Source organism: Bison bison, unplaced genomic scaffold (assembly GCF_000754665.1).
Source record: "Bison bison bison isolate TAMUID 2011002044 unplaced genomic scaffold, Bison_UMD1.0 scf7180017864461, whole genome shotgun sequence".
Taxonomy (NCBI): Eukaryota; Metazoa; Chordata; class Mammalia; order Artiodactyla; family Bovidae; genus Bison; species Bison bison.
Genome location: NW_011495023.1, coordinates 4690537 through 4700007, shown reverse-complemented (window position 1 = coordinate 4700007; position 9471 = coordinate 4690537). Strand labels below are relative to the sequence as shown.

The following is a 9471-nucleotide window of genomic DNA, read 5'->3' as shown; positions in this document are numbered from 1 at the left end:
TGCTCAGTCGTGTCTGACTCTTAGCGACCCCATGGACTGCAGCCCACCAGGCTCCTCCATCCATGGGATTTTCCAGGCAAGAGTACTGGAGTGGGGAGCCATTGCCTTCTCCTTAGATGCACTGGGAAACCCCCAAATTTGACTCTCTTTGTTGTGATATTTGCCTTATTGAACTGGTCTGGAACCGAACATGCAATATTTCTGAGTTACGCCTGTGTATCTCTGAGTACACTTTTAATTTATTTAATTGGTTTATCAAGTAAATTGACTTATCTAGCAAATCAATTTAATTAAATTAATTGTGTATTTAGAAATAATAGTCATTGCTATTAAGAGATGTTATTGTAACAGCGTCTTATTTCATTTTAAATGATTCTGAATTAAAAAATTTTTCCAGAATAGAACTTGTATAGGTAAATGTTAAAGCCTATCAGTTAATTTTTTGTGGTGAGTAAGCATACAGAATATACATACAAGGTTAGGTATCTGGAGAAATCTCATGTTTGCTCAATGTATGTATTCAAGATTTCATATTTTAAATTAGGTGTTTGTTGAAGTGGCATATTGCATCTAATTTCTGAAATAAACACTTACATATGAAGTTGCTTTGGATTTGAAAGCTGAGTTTTGTTCACTAATAGCGTTTCCTTGGAAAAGAAAATTGAAACTAGCAGAAGTTCAAAACATATTAGGGACCAAAAAGTGTTGAGTACTTATTAAAGTGGTAATTATGTTTCTTTATTATATGAAGTGTGTCAAAATGCATTTTTTCTAGAAATAAGTTAATTCAATGTTAAGTACTCCAGAGGAAATATAAATGAAAATTTGTATTATATAAAAGTATGAACAAATATGCAAGACATACACTTTTCCACAAGAAGTCTACTTTGTGTGTTTCATGTACAGTCACCAAAATTTATGTGTCTAAATGTTTTAAGTTATGTAGCATTGATTTCTGGGAAATGTGTAGTTAGCAGGTTGTTTTAAACTCACTGGTATTTGGCTGTCTTTGTTATGTACCTACATATAGTCACAATTTGCAGATAAAATCATAGCATACAGTCTGAGAATGAATTTTGTCAAAAGTTCAAAAACAGAATTATATGATATTTAAAAAATTTGTTTAGGGAGTAAGAGACAGAGACACTTTTTTTTTTTTTTGCCATATTCTCTAAGGTTTATCCATTGTTTGCTCTTTAAATGGGCGTTTTATTTCAGCAAGGACTTTTTCCTTTGAAGAGAAAGATTTGAATTTTAAGGATTCAAGGCTTCTGTTCCTTAGTTTTTTCTACCCCATCCTTACAACCCACTGATCACGAATACTGAAGATTGCCTCCATCGTTTTTCTTCCCCTTCATTCTTTCCTTAAATCAAACTCTATTTTTGTTTTCTAAAATGCAAATTAGAGATATGTTTCACTGGCAGTTACATTCAGTAATGTTTCTGATTTTGGATTATTTTTGGAGAACCTTTTTTTAAAAAATAAAAAGTGTTGCATAAAACAAAGTTACATCATAAATCTTCAACTATCACAAATTTATTTCAAAAAGAACTAAACAGTTCTACTTAAGACATCCCTGTGACAACTCACATAAGGATTGCAGTTGATTCAAAGGTAAGCCTTTTAATTTATATTCAAATTAAGTCAGTATTCATATTTTATAAGAAAAGAACTGATCATTTCACCAACCTTTATCCTTAGCAGGAATATACATTTTATTCAATACCAGAGGCTGTTTGCAGATCCATTCTTAATTACGCAAAAACCCTTATAACACAGGTATGTATAAATTTATGTTTATTATATACATAGCAGTATATACAAAATACTGTTTAGATTAAAGTATCTTAATCTTAACCTATAAGGTAGACAGTGGTGATTTTCAAAAGTATGGAATTTAGATAACATCTTTTGAAACAAATTTATACAACAGTCTTGGAGAAGGAAAAGGCAGCCCACTCCAGTAATCTTGCCTGGAGAATCCCATGGACAGAGTAGTCTGGTGGGATACAATCCATGAGGTTGCAAAGAGTCGGACATGACGGAGGAGCTAACACACACACATGCGACAGTCATGATGTTATCAACCATAACAGTCTTATAAGTAGTTCTTTTAGCCATGATGAGGCATATTACTATTTAGATAGCAGGAATAAAATATAAATTTCATAATATTACTGTTAGAGATTTATCATTTTTTCTTTAGTTTTATTGAGAAATAATTAACATACATCACTGTATAAGTTTAAGCTGTACAGCACGATGGTTTGACTTACCTGTACTGTAAGATGATTAACACAGTAGGTTTAGATAACATCATCATCTCAAATAGATACAATAAAAAGAAAAGAAAAAAAAGAAGAACCCTCCTTGGGATGAGAATCCTTAGGATCTACTCTCTTAACAGCTTTCTTGTATAATATACAGCTATGTCAACCACAATCATCATGTTGTACATTACATATCTAATACTAACTTATCTTATAACTGGAGGATTATACCTTTTGACCACATTCTTTCAGTTTGCCCTCTCTCTACCCATCTGGTAACCAAAAAACTGACCTTTTTTCCTGTAAGTTTGGTGCAGGTTTTTTGTTTCTTCTTCTTCTTTTTTTTTTTTTTTAGGTAACACATATAAGTGAGATCATATAGTATTTGTCAATAAGTCTGTTTGACTTATTTCACTGAGCATAATCCCTTCTAGGTCCATCAATATTGTTGAAAATGGTAGGATTTTCTCCTTTTTATGATTGAATAATATATTTCTTTGTGTGTGTGTGTGCATACATACTTACATACATCTTGAAATTTCTTTATCCATTTATCCATTGGTGGATACTTAGGTTGTTTCCATGTCTTGGCTATTGTGAATAATGCTGCAATGAATATGAGAATGCAGATATCTTTTTGAGTTAGTGTTTTTGTTTCCTTTGGATACATTCCCAGAAGTGGATTTGTTGAATAATATGGTAGTTCTATTTTTAATTTTTTGAGGAACTGCTATGCTGTTTTTCATAGTGGCTGCACCAATTTACAATCCCACCAACAGTGCACAAGAAGTTAGGGATTTACTGTTGGAGAAAAAAAGCTGTTAAATATTCTGAGGTCTAGTGAGTTGATTATTCATGTATGAGGGTACAACTTCATGAACTTTTCCTATGACCTCCCAGGCTTTCCATATTACTCAAGGATCTTTTTTTCTGTAAGAAACATGGGCTAATCTGAAAGGTGGTATTTTGACTAGTCCAGTTTTCTGCATTACTTTCAGATGAACCCAAACCACTGAAATATATTGGCCAAATCCAGACAGATGTTTTTGAACGTGGCCTAGATTGTGTCTGTTTTGGGAGGAAGAAGGTCAGATAGAGACACCAGAGTCTTCTCCTGATGCTGGGATGGAGTGCATTTATCCTGAAAATCACAAGGGATATGAGATTTGAGCTCTGGGTTTAAAATAGGTTGATGTAGGTATGTTAACTAAGTCAGGGTATTTGTAATCTTTATTTTTCCATTTGCTTCATTTCCTTACTTGTATTTGGTTTATCTTAGAATATTGTCCAGATCTTTCTGAACTGCCTTTAATCCCTTTTGGACTAAGGAAAGTATAAAGACATAATACAGTGGATTTAATGACAACTCCTAGGTGTTTTGGATAATATGTTATGGATGAATGGGCATTTTTGATTGCTTGTTACTGTGTTAGTGTTATGAAATTTTTTTTCAGACATTCTCATATTCATTTGTCAAAGGCTTGAAATCATTTGGAAATGCCTACTTAGTCTGCGTGTGTTACCAAGGTGTGGGATGAAATACAACTGTAAATTTGAAATTGTGTGTAATGAAAAGGGTGAGAGCGGGTTTAACCTTAACTTCTTTCTTTTGGAGTCTATAATGCCAACATATTGAATCTGGGAGATTTATTAAATGCTGCAATTTAAAATTCTTCCACTATATTTCTCTCTTAGTATAGCTGCAGAAAGAATAAGAAGAGAGGCAAGATTTCACAATTTATGGAGTGGTTGGAGTGAAAAAAAGAACTAGTTCCCCAAATAAAAAAGTTTTCCCATGAAATTCCAGAAGATGTCTGATTGCCTACCCCACCTCCCCAGTTCTAGAGTATAAAGTCAGGAATGGCAGAAATGTCTTAGTACATTTTCACATTTTCTTTACTTAGTGATATTTAGAAAAACGTTCTTAAATTACAACTTATAAACATGAATTGAGGAATTCCTGTGACTTCGAACATTAAAAAAAGTCTTTCTTCTGTTGTCCTTATAGTTCTGGCATAATTGTAAAGGCAGTTTCTAATTCACCTGGTTACCACCTTCAAGTTTATAAGGAGTGCATTCAGGAAATCTGCAGCAGGATAGTAAGGCAGAATCACCCCCAGACATCTAAGGGACTCAGTCCAGCCTGGAGAAGAGTATTGATGTGCTTTTCTGTTTACACACTAATATAAACTGCATTTTCAATTAGCTGAGACAGTCTGGGGATAAATTGTGAAATAAAATGATGAAGTTCCACCCCTAGAGACTGTGACAATCTTAGTGCTGTAGATAAAATCGAGATGTTTATTTTCTAATTTATTTCAGGTGGTGGAGAAATATTGTATGAAGGGGAAGGAAAAAAAGGACCCAGATGACAAATCTTGTATTTTACAGAGTGACTAAAATGGTAAGTATACCATTATGTGATTTGTCAAGATTTGTGCCTTGACTCACAGAAGAAATATTCAAGTGTGTGTATGTGTGTGTTGTGTGTGTGTTTGTGTGCACATGAGTGCATGTGTAAGTGCACCTATGTATGTTGGCTTCAGTGGGAATCTTTAGAACTCCCTTTCCTTAAATCACTGGCCCATAGACAATAGAATTTTCACCTGTTCTACATTTAGTCCCTTACCTGTAGCATCTATCATTATGGTTATCTGTCCTGTTTCCCAAATATCCCCTTTTATTACTATTTTCACATTTAGCATACCCAGAAATGCTTACTTGCTTTACAAGAAAAGTTCAGGTTGAAGCCCTTCTTTTTTTTTTAGCATTATAGCAAAGAGTCTGTCTGTAATTTGATATTGAAATGTAATTGTTTTTAGTTTTTTTTGGGGATAGCTACATAATTTTTCATTGACTTCTTAGAATGCAAAATAAATTATATGCCCATCAATAAGCTCACATGGATACTGCTGATTTGGTTCCCTAAGATTTTGTGAGTTGGCTTCAAAAATATTAGATTATTGTAGATAAACATGGCCTAATAATTGAATAGCAGTGTCTATAGTCTATTAAAAGATTTGATTCAAAGGTACACTGAGTATAAAGGGTGAGCATGAGGGTAGAGTTGATTGTCTGGGGATCTGGTCTCTGTTTGTAATTTAAATAAATCACTTTGACAGAGACTGACTGTGGCCATGTTCAAGCTGCTGATGGTGTGAAATTGAGTTGTATGGTGGACAGAAGACAAGCAGTCAAGAGAAATCCCCAAAGGCAAAATTTGTTATGTAATTGGGTCAACTCATGCATGAGAAATGCATGCTAATTGTAAACCGGTAGCAAAATTATAGTGTATGAGGCAATTAGATCTTATATGAACCTGAACAACTGATATAGAATTTTTCTTTCTTTTTTATATTGAGCAAACATAAAATGGGATTTTTTTTTTAAAGGCTAGAAAGGTAAATACCATACAGTGTTGAATAGATTGTTACTCTTATTGCTCATACAAGAAGCATAACTGTTTTGTAACTAATGAAAACTTGAGGAAATCTTCTGATTTTAAATAGAGGAATCCTCAGATTTTGAGTAGTGAAATCTAGTACACCAGGTAGTTTGAAAGAAGAATCCAGTGGTATTTTTGTTGTAACTCCTAACTGGGCTGATTAACATAGATGATTAGTGATGAGGTCAGTGGTTTGGATTTAAGCCCTTGAAATCTAGTATTTTCTCAGAGTGAATCTGTGTGTTACTTTAATGATCCATGCTTTATCTTCAGCTTATCTCAACCAGTAACTCCCATGAATTCCTGACTGAGTAATGAGAGGTCAGTAGCATTGTCTTTAAAGCGAAAATTGAGTATGTAGAAAGCAATACTGCAATAACATATATTTTCCTTATAATACCTACCACATGTAGGAATGGTTTATTTGTTTCAATACACTTTGACATACCCAGTCTAATTGGATCCTCTGAACAACCTCTCCTTAGGGAAAGTATTTCTATGAGGAATACTTATACTTTCGTGAGAAAAATGTATGGAAAATTATGTCTTGGTTCTTTCTCATCTAAATCTGTGGTTTCCCATACACCTGGTTTTGTTTTATTTTTCCACCTAGGGCAGAACTTCAAAGGTTAATCTCTTCTTTTTATCCTCAATTTTTTACCCACAGTCACTTAAAAAAACAAATACATCCCAGACCAGTAATTACTTGTGCATGGCAAGTACATGAGTTTTCCTTGTAAAATGGCATTGTCTAAAGAGGAAGTTTGGGAAGGGCCCCCATAATAAAAGAATTAACACATATTACTTCTTTTTGGAAACAAAGATTAAGGACTCAGCAAACAATTTCTGAAGATCTTTCTTTTGTGAAATCCCTTCCCCCCAACATTCCTCTCTCTTCGATCCCGCTGTGTTCAGGCCTTATCCTAAGTTATTACAGAGGTCTCCTAACTGGCCTTATCTCCTTTCAGGCTCTTGCGGTCCTTCCGTTGTATCTTAGACACTGTCACCAGATGACTCTTTCTAAAATACCTCTTTCATCATGGCCCTAATTAAGACCCACTAAAGAACTTTCCCTGGACCCCCACTTTCAGTAGGAGGAAGTCTAATCTTCTAAACTCCTTAATTTCTGACTCTAAGGACCCTCCACAGTCTGTTCCTAAATTATTTTTCATCTTATCTTTCACTGTCCTTCAACACTATTCTTCCATTTCTTTTAGGCCTGGCTCCTTATTCTGTTCTGGGCTTTGCACGAGCCTTTCCTCTGATTTGGAACAGTTTCACACCGTTCACCACATTTCCACCCCTTGTTCTCAGACATACTTTCAGACCCCAGAGAACAGTGATTTTTTTCTTTTAATTGGAGGATAATTGCTTTACAGTGTTGAGTTAGTTTCTGCTGAACAACAAAGAGAATCATCTGTGTGTATACCTCTATCCCCTCCCTCCCGAGCCTCCCTCCCGCTACCCCGCTTTCCCACCTTCTCTAGGGCAACGCAGGGCACCAGGCTGAGCTCCCTGTGTGTTATACAGTAGCTTCCCTCTAGCTATCTAGGGATCTCATCTCGGAGTCACGACTGCTTTGACGATAGCCCTGTCACTTGTACCACCAAACTCACACATTGCATTCTACTTTTTGGCTTTCATTAACATTTCGTGTGATATGTGTCTTACCTCTCTAACTTTGTGAAATTGAAGATTATCCATGACTTTCTTAATTTATGTGTTGTGTCTCCAAGATGGTGCTTTGCATGTTACCTTTCTTGTCACTTGCTTTTTCTTGAAACCTCTCTTTGAAAGAGAGTTCTTAGCTTTTAAGATTGCTTTGAGTCTGTTTTTTTTTTTTTCCTTTTGTGCTGCTTGATAAACACTTATTTTTTACTTTCTCCTGTTTTTACTTCAATATTCAGTGATTTATGTAGTTTTATCCAAAGATTATAGTAGTATTCTCTAAGTAAAGCAGGACCATTTGGTTTCTAATGTGGCATTGAAGAATCTTATTATATTAGAAATGCAAGGACTTCCCCTGTTTTAAAAGGTTGTGGTCAAGGAGCTCTTTTTGATGAGTAAGTACCTGAAAAAAATAGGACTTGCAGTAGTCTCTTTGGGCCACCATAACAAAATATATTATAGGCTGTGTGGCTTAAATGGCAGACATTTATTTACTCATAGTTCTAGAGGCTGGAAGTTTCAGGTCGAAGTTTGTCTGGGTTGGGTTCTGGTGAGAGCTCTCCCTGGCTTACTGAAGGAACCTTTCTTGCAGTGGCCTTTCCTCGGTGCACGTGCATGAGAGAAAGAGACTTCTGGTGTGTTTTCCTCTTCTTGTAAGGATACCAGTTGAATTGCATCAGGGCTCCACCAATATGACCTCATAAGTAGCGTCAGTCGTGTCCAATTCTTTGTGACCCTATGGACAATAGCCTGCCAGGCTCTTCTGTCCCTGGGATTCTCCAGGCATGAATACTGGAGCGAGTTGCTATGCCTTCCTCCAGGGAATCTTCCCCACCCAGGGAGGGAACCCATGTCTCTTATGTCTCCTGCATTGGCAATGTGGGTTCTTTACCACTAGAGCCACCTGGAAAGCCTTATTTAACCTTAATTATTCTCTTAAAGGCCCCCATCTTAAATAGGCATATTGACGATTAGGGCTTTAAGATATGAGTTGGGGGAGGGGCACGATTCATAATGGGCATAATGAAAAATAATCTACATAAAATCACAGAATAATTTTGAGATAGGTCATATACATTTTAGATATGTTTAGATATGCAAATTTCTATCATAAACCACTGTCTTTAGTGGAGGTAGATGATACTGCCCGTTGCTATTCTAGGAAAACTTGTACATTCAGTTTTTAGGTTTTTTCCTATTTTGAAACGGAACAATCTTAACTTAAAAAAAATTGCTTCTAGGTCCTATTTCTAATCCTTAATTGGGGCCTTTCAAGCCTCTTTTCATTTGTGATTTTAAGCCATAGTCATTTATGGAAACAAAGATAAATCATAGTAGTAGTTATATTTTTAAGTTTTCTAGGCCTCAGTTGAATTACATAGCTCAAAATATGGATTTCACATGTCCTGTGCTGGCAGTTTGACCTGGGTGAATGTGAAGAAAAAGGAGGCCAGAGGTGTCACAATAGAGAAGAAATATTCCATGCCACAGGGAAAATCTAATAAAGACTAGCTTTTTTTTTTTTTTTTAAATAAAAGTCTCAATTTCCAGTGCATTATACAGATTTAAAACTTAAAAAGTATCTGCATTTTCTTCCAGATTTTCTTATACCTCTTGGGACATATCTACAGTGAGCACATACTGATTACTGAGGAAAACCTAGACATCTTACCAGATACATTTGTGGAATCCCCAGATGTGACTGTCATTAATAATTTGCCACATAATTATCATTTCAATGGATTTTTGGAGGTAGGTTTAAAACCTGTTGTATTTTTCAGTTAATAAGTGTAATAGTCAAATGTCATTTTAACTTATTAGGAGGTCATGAGTCAACGGAAACATTATACAGAGATTTAATTTAAACCCATTGGTAACCTAAGCCAAGTTTAGACAATTAAAGAAAATTGCATGATTGGAAGTTAGAACCAATGATTTTTTTTCAAGTATATGCAGATACATTCTCTAATTTGCATTTTATTTTTTCCTAGAAGAATTATTTCATGAAAATTACTTTTATTTTTTGCTTATGCTTCCTACCATAGCTTTCTTTTCTTTTACTGTTGTCAGAGTGGCTGTGTAGGCTT

The 9471-nt window shown here is 35.1% G+C and overlaps 1 long non-coding RNA gene across 1 annotated transcript; it reads left to right on the top strand.

Annotated features, from left to right (window-relative positions):
* Positions 1-50: 50 nt before the first annotated feature.
* LOC105002997 lies at positions 51-9378 on the top strand. Its single transcript, XR_827054.1, has 3 exons — positions 51-1780; positions 4594-4675; positions 8984-9378. It is a non-coding gene; the product is annotated as an uncharacterized LOC105002997 (long non-coding RNA).
* The last annotated feature ends 93 nt before the right edge of the window (positions 9379-9471 follow it).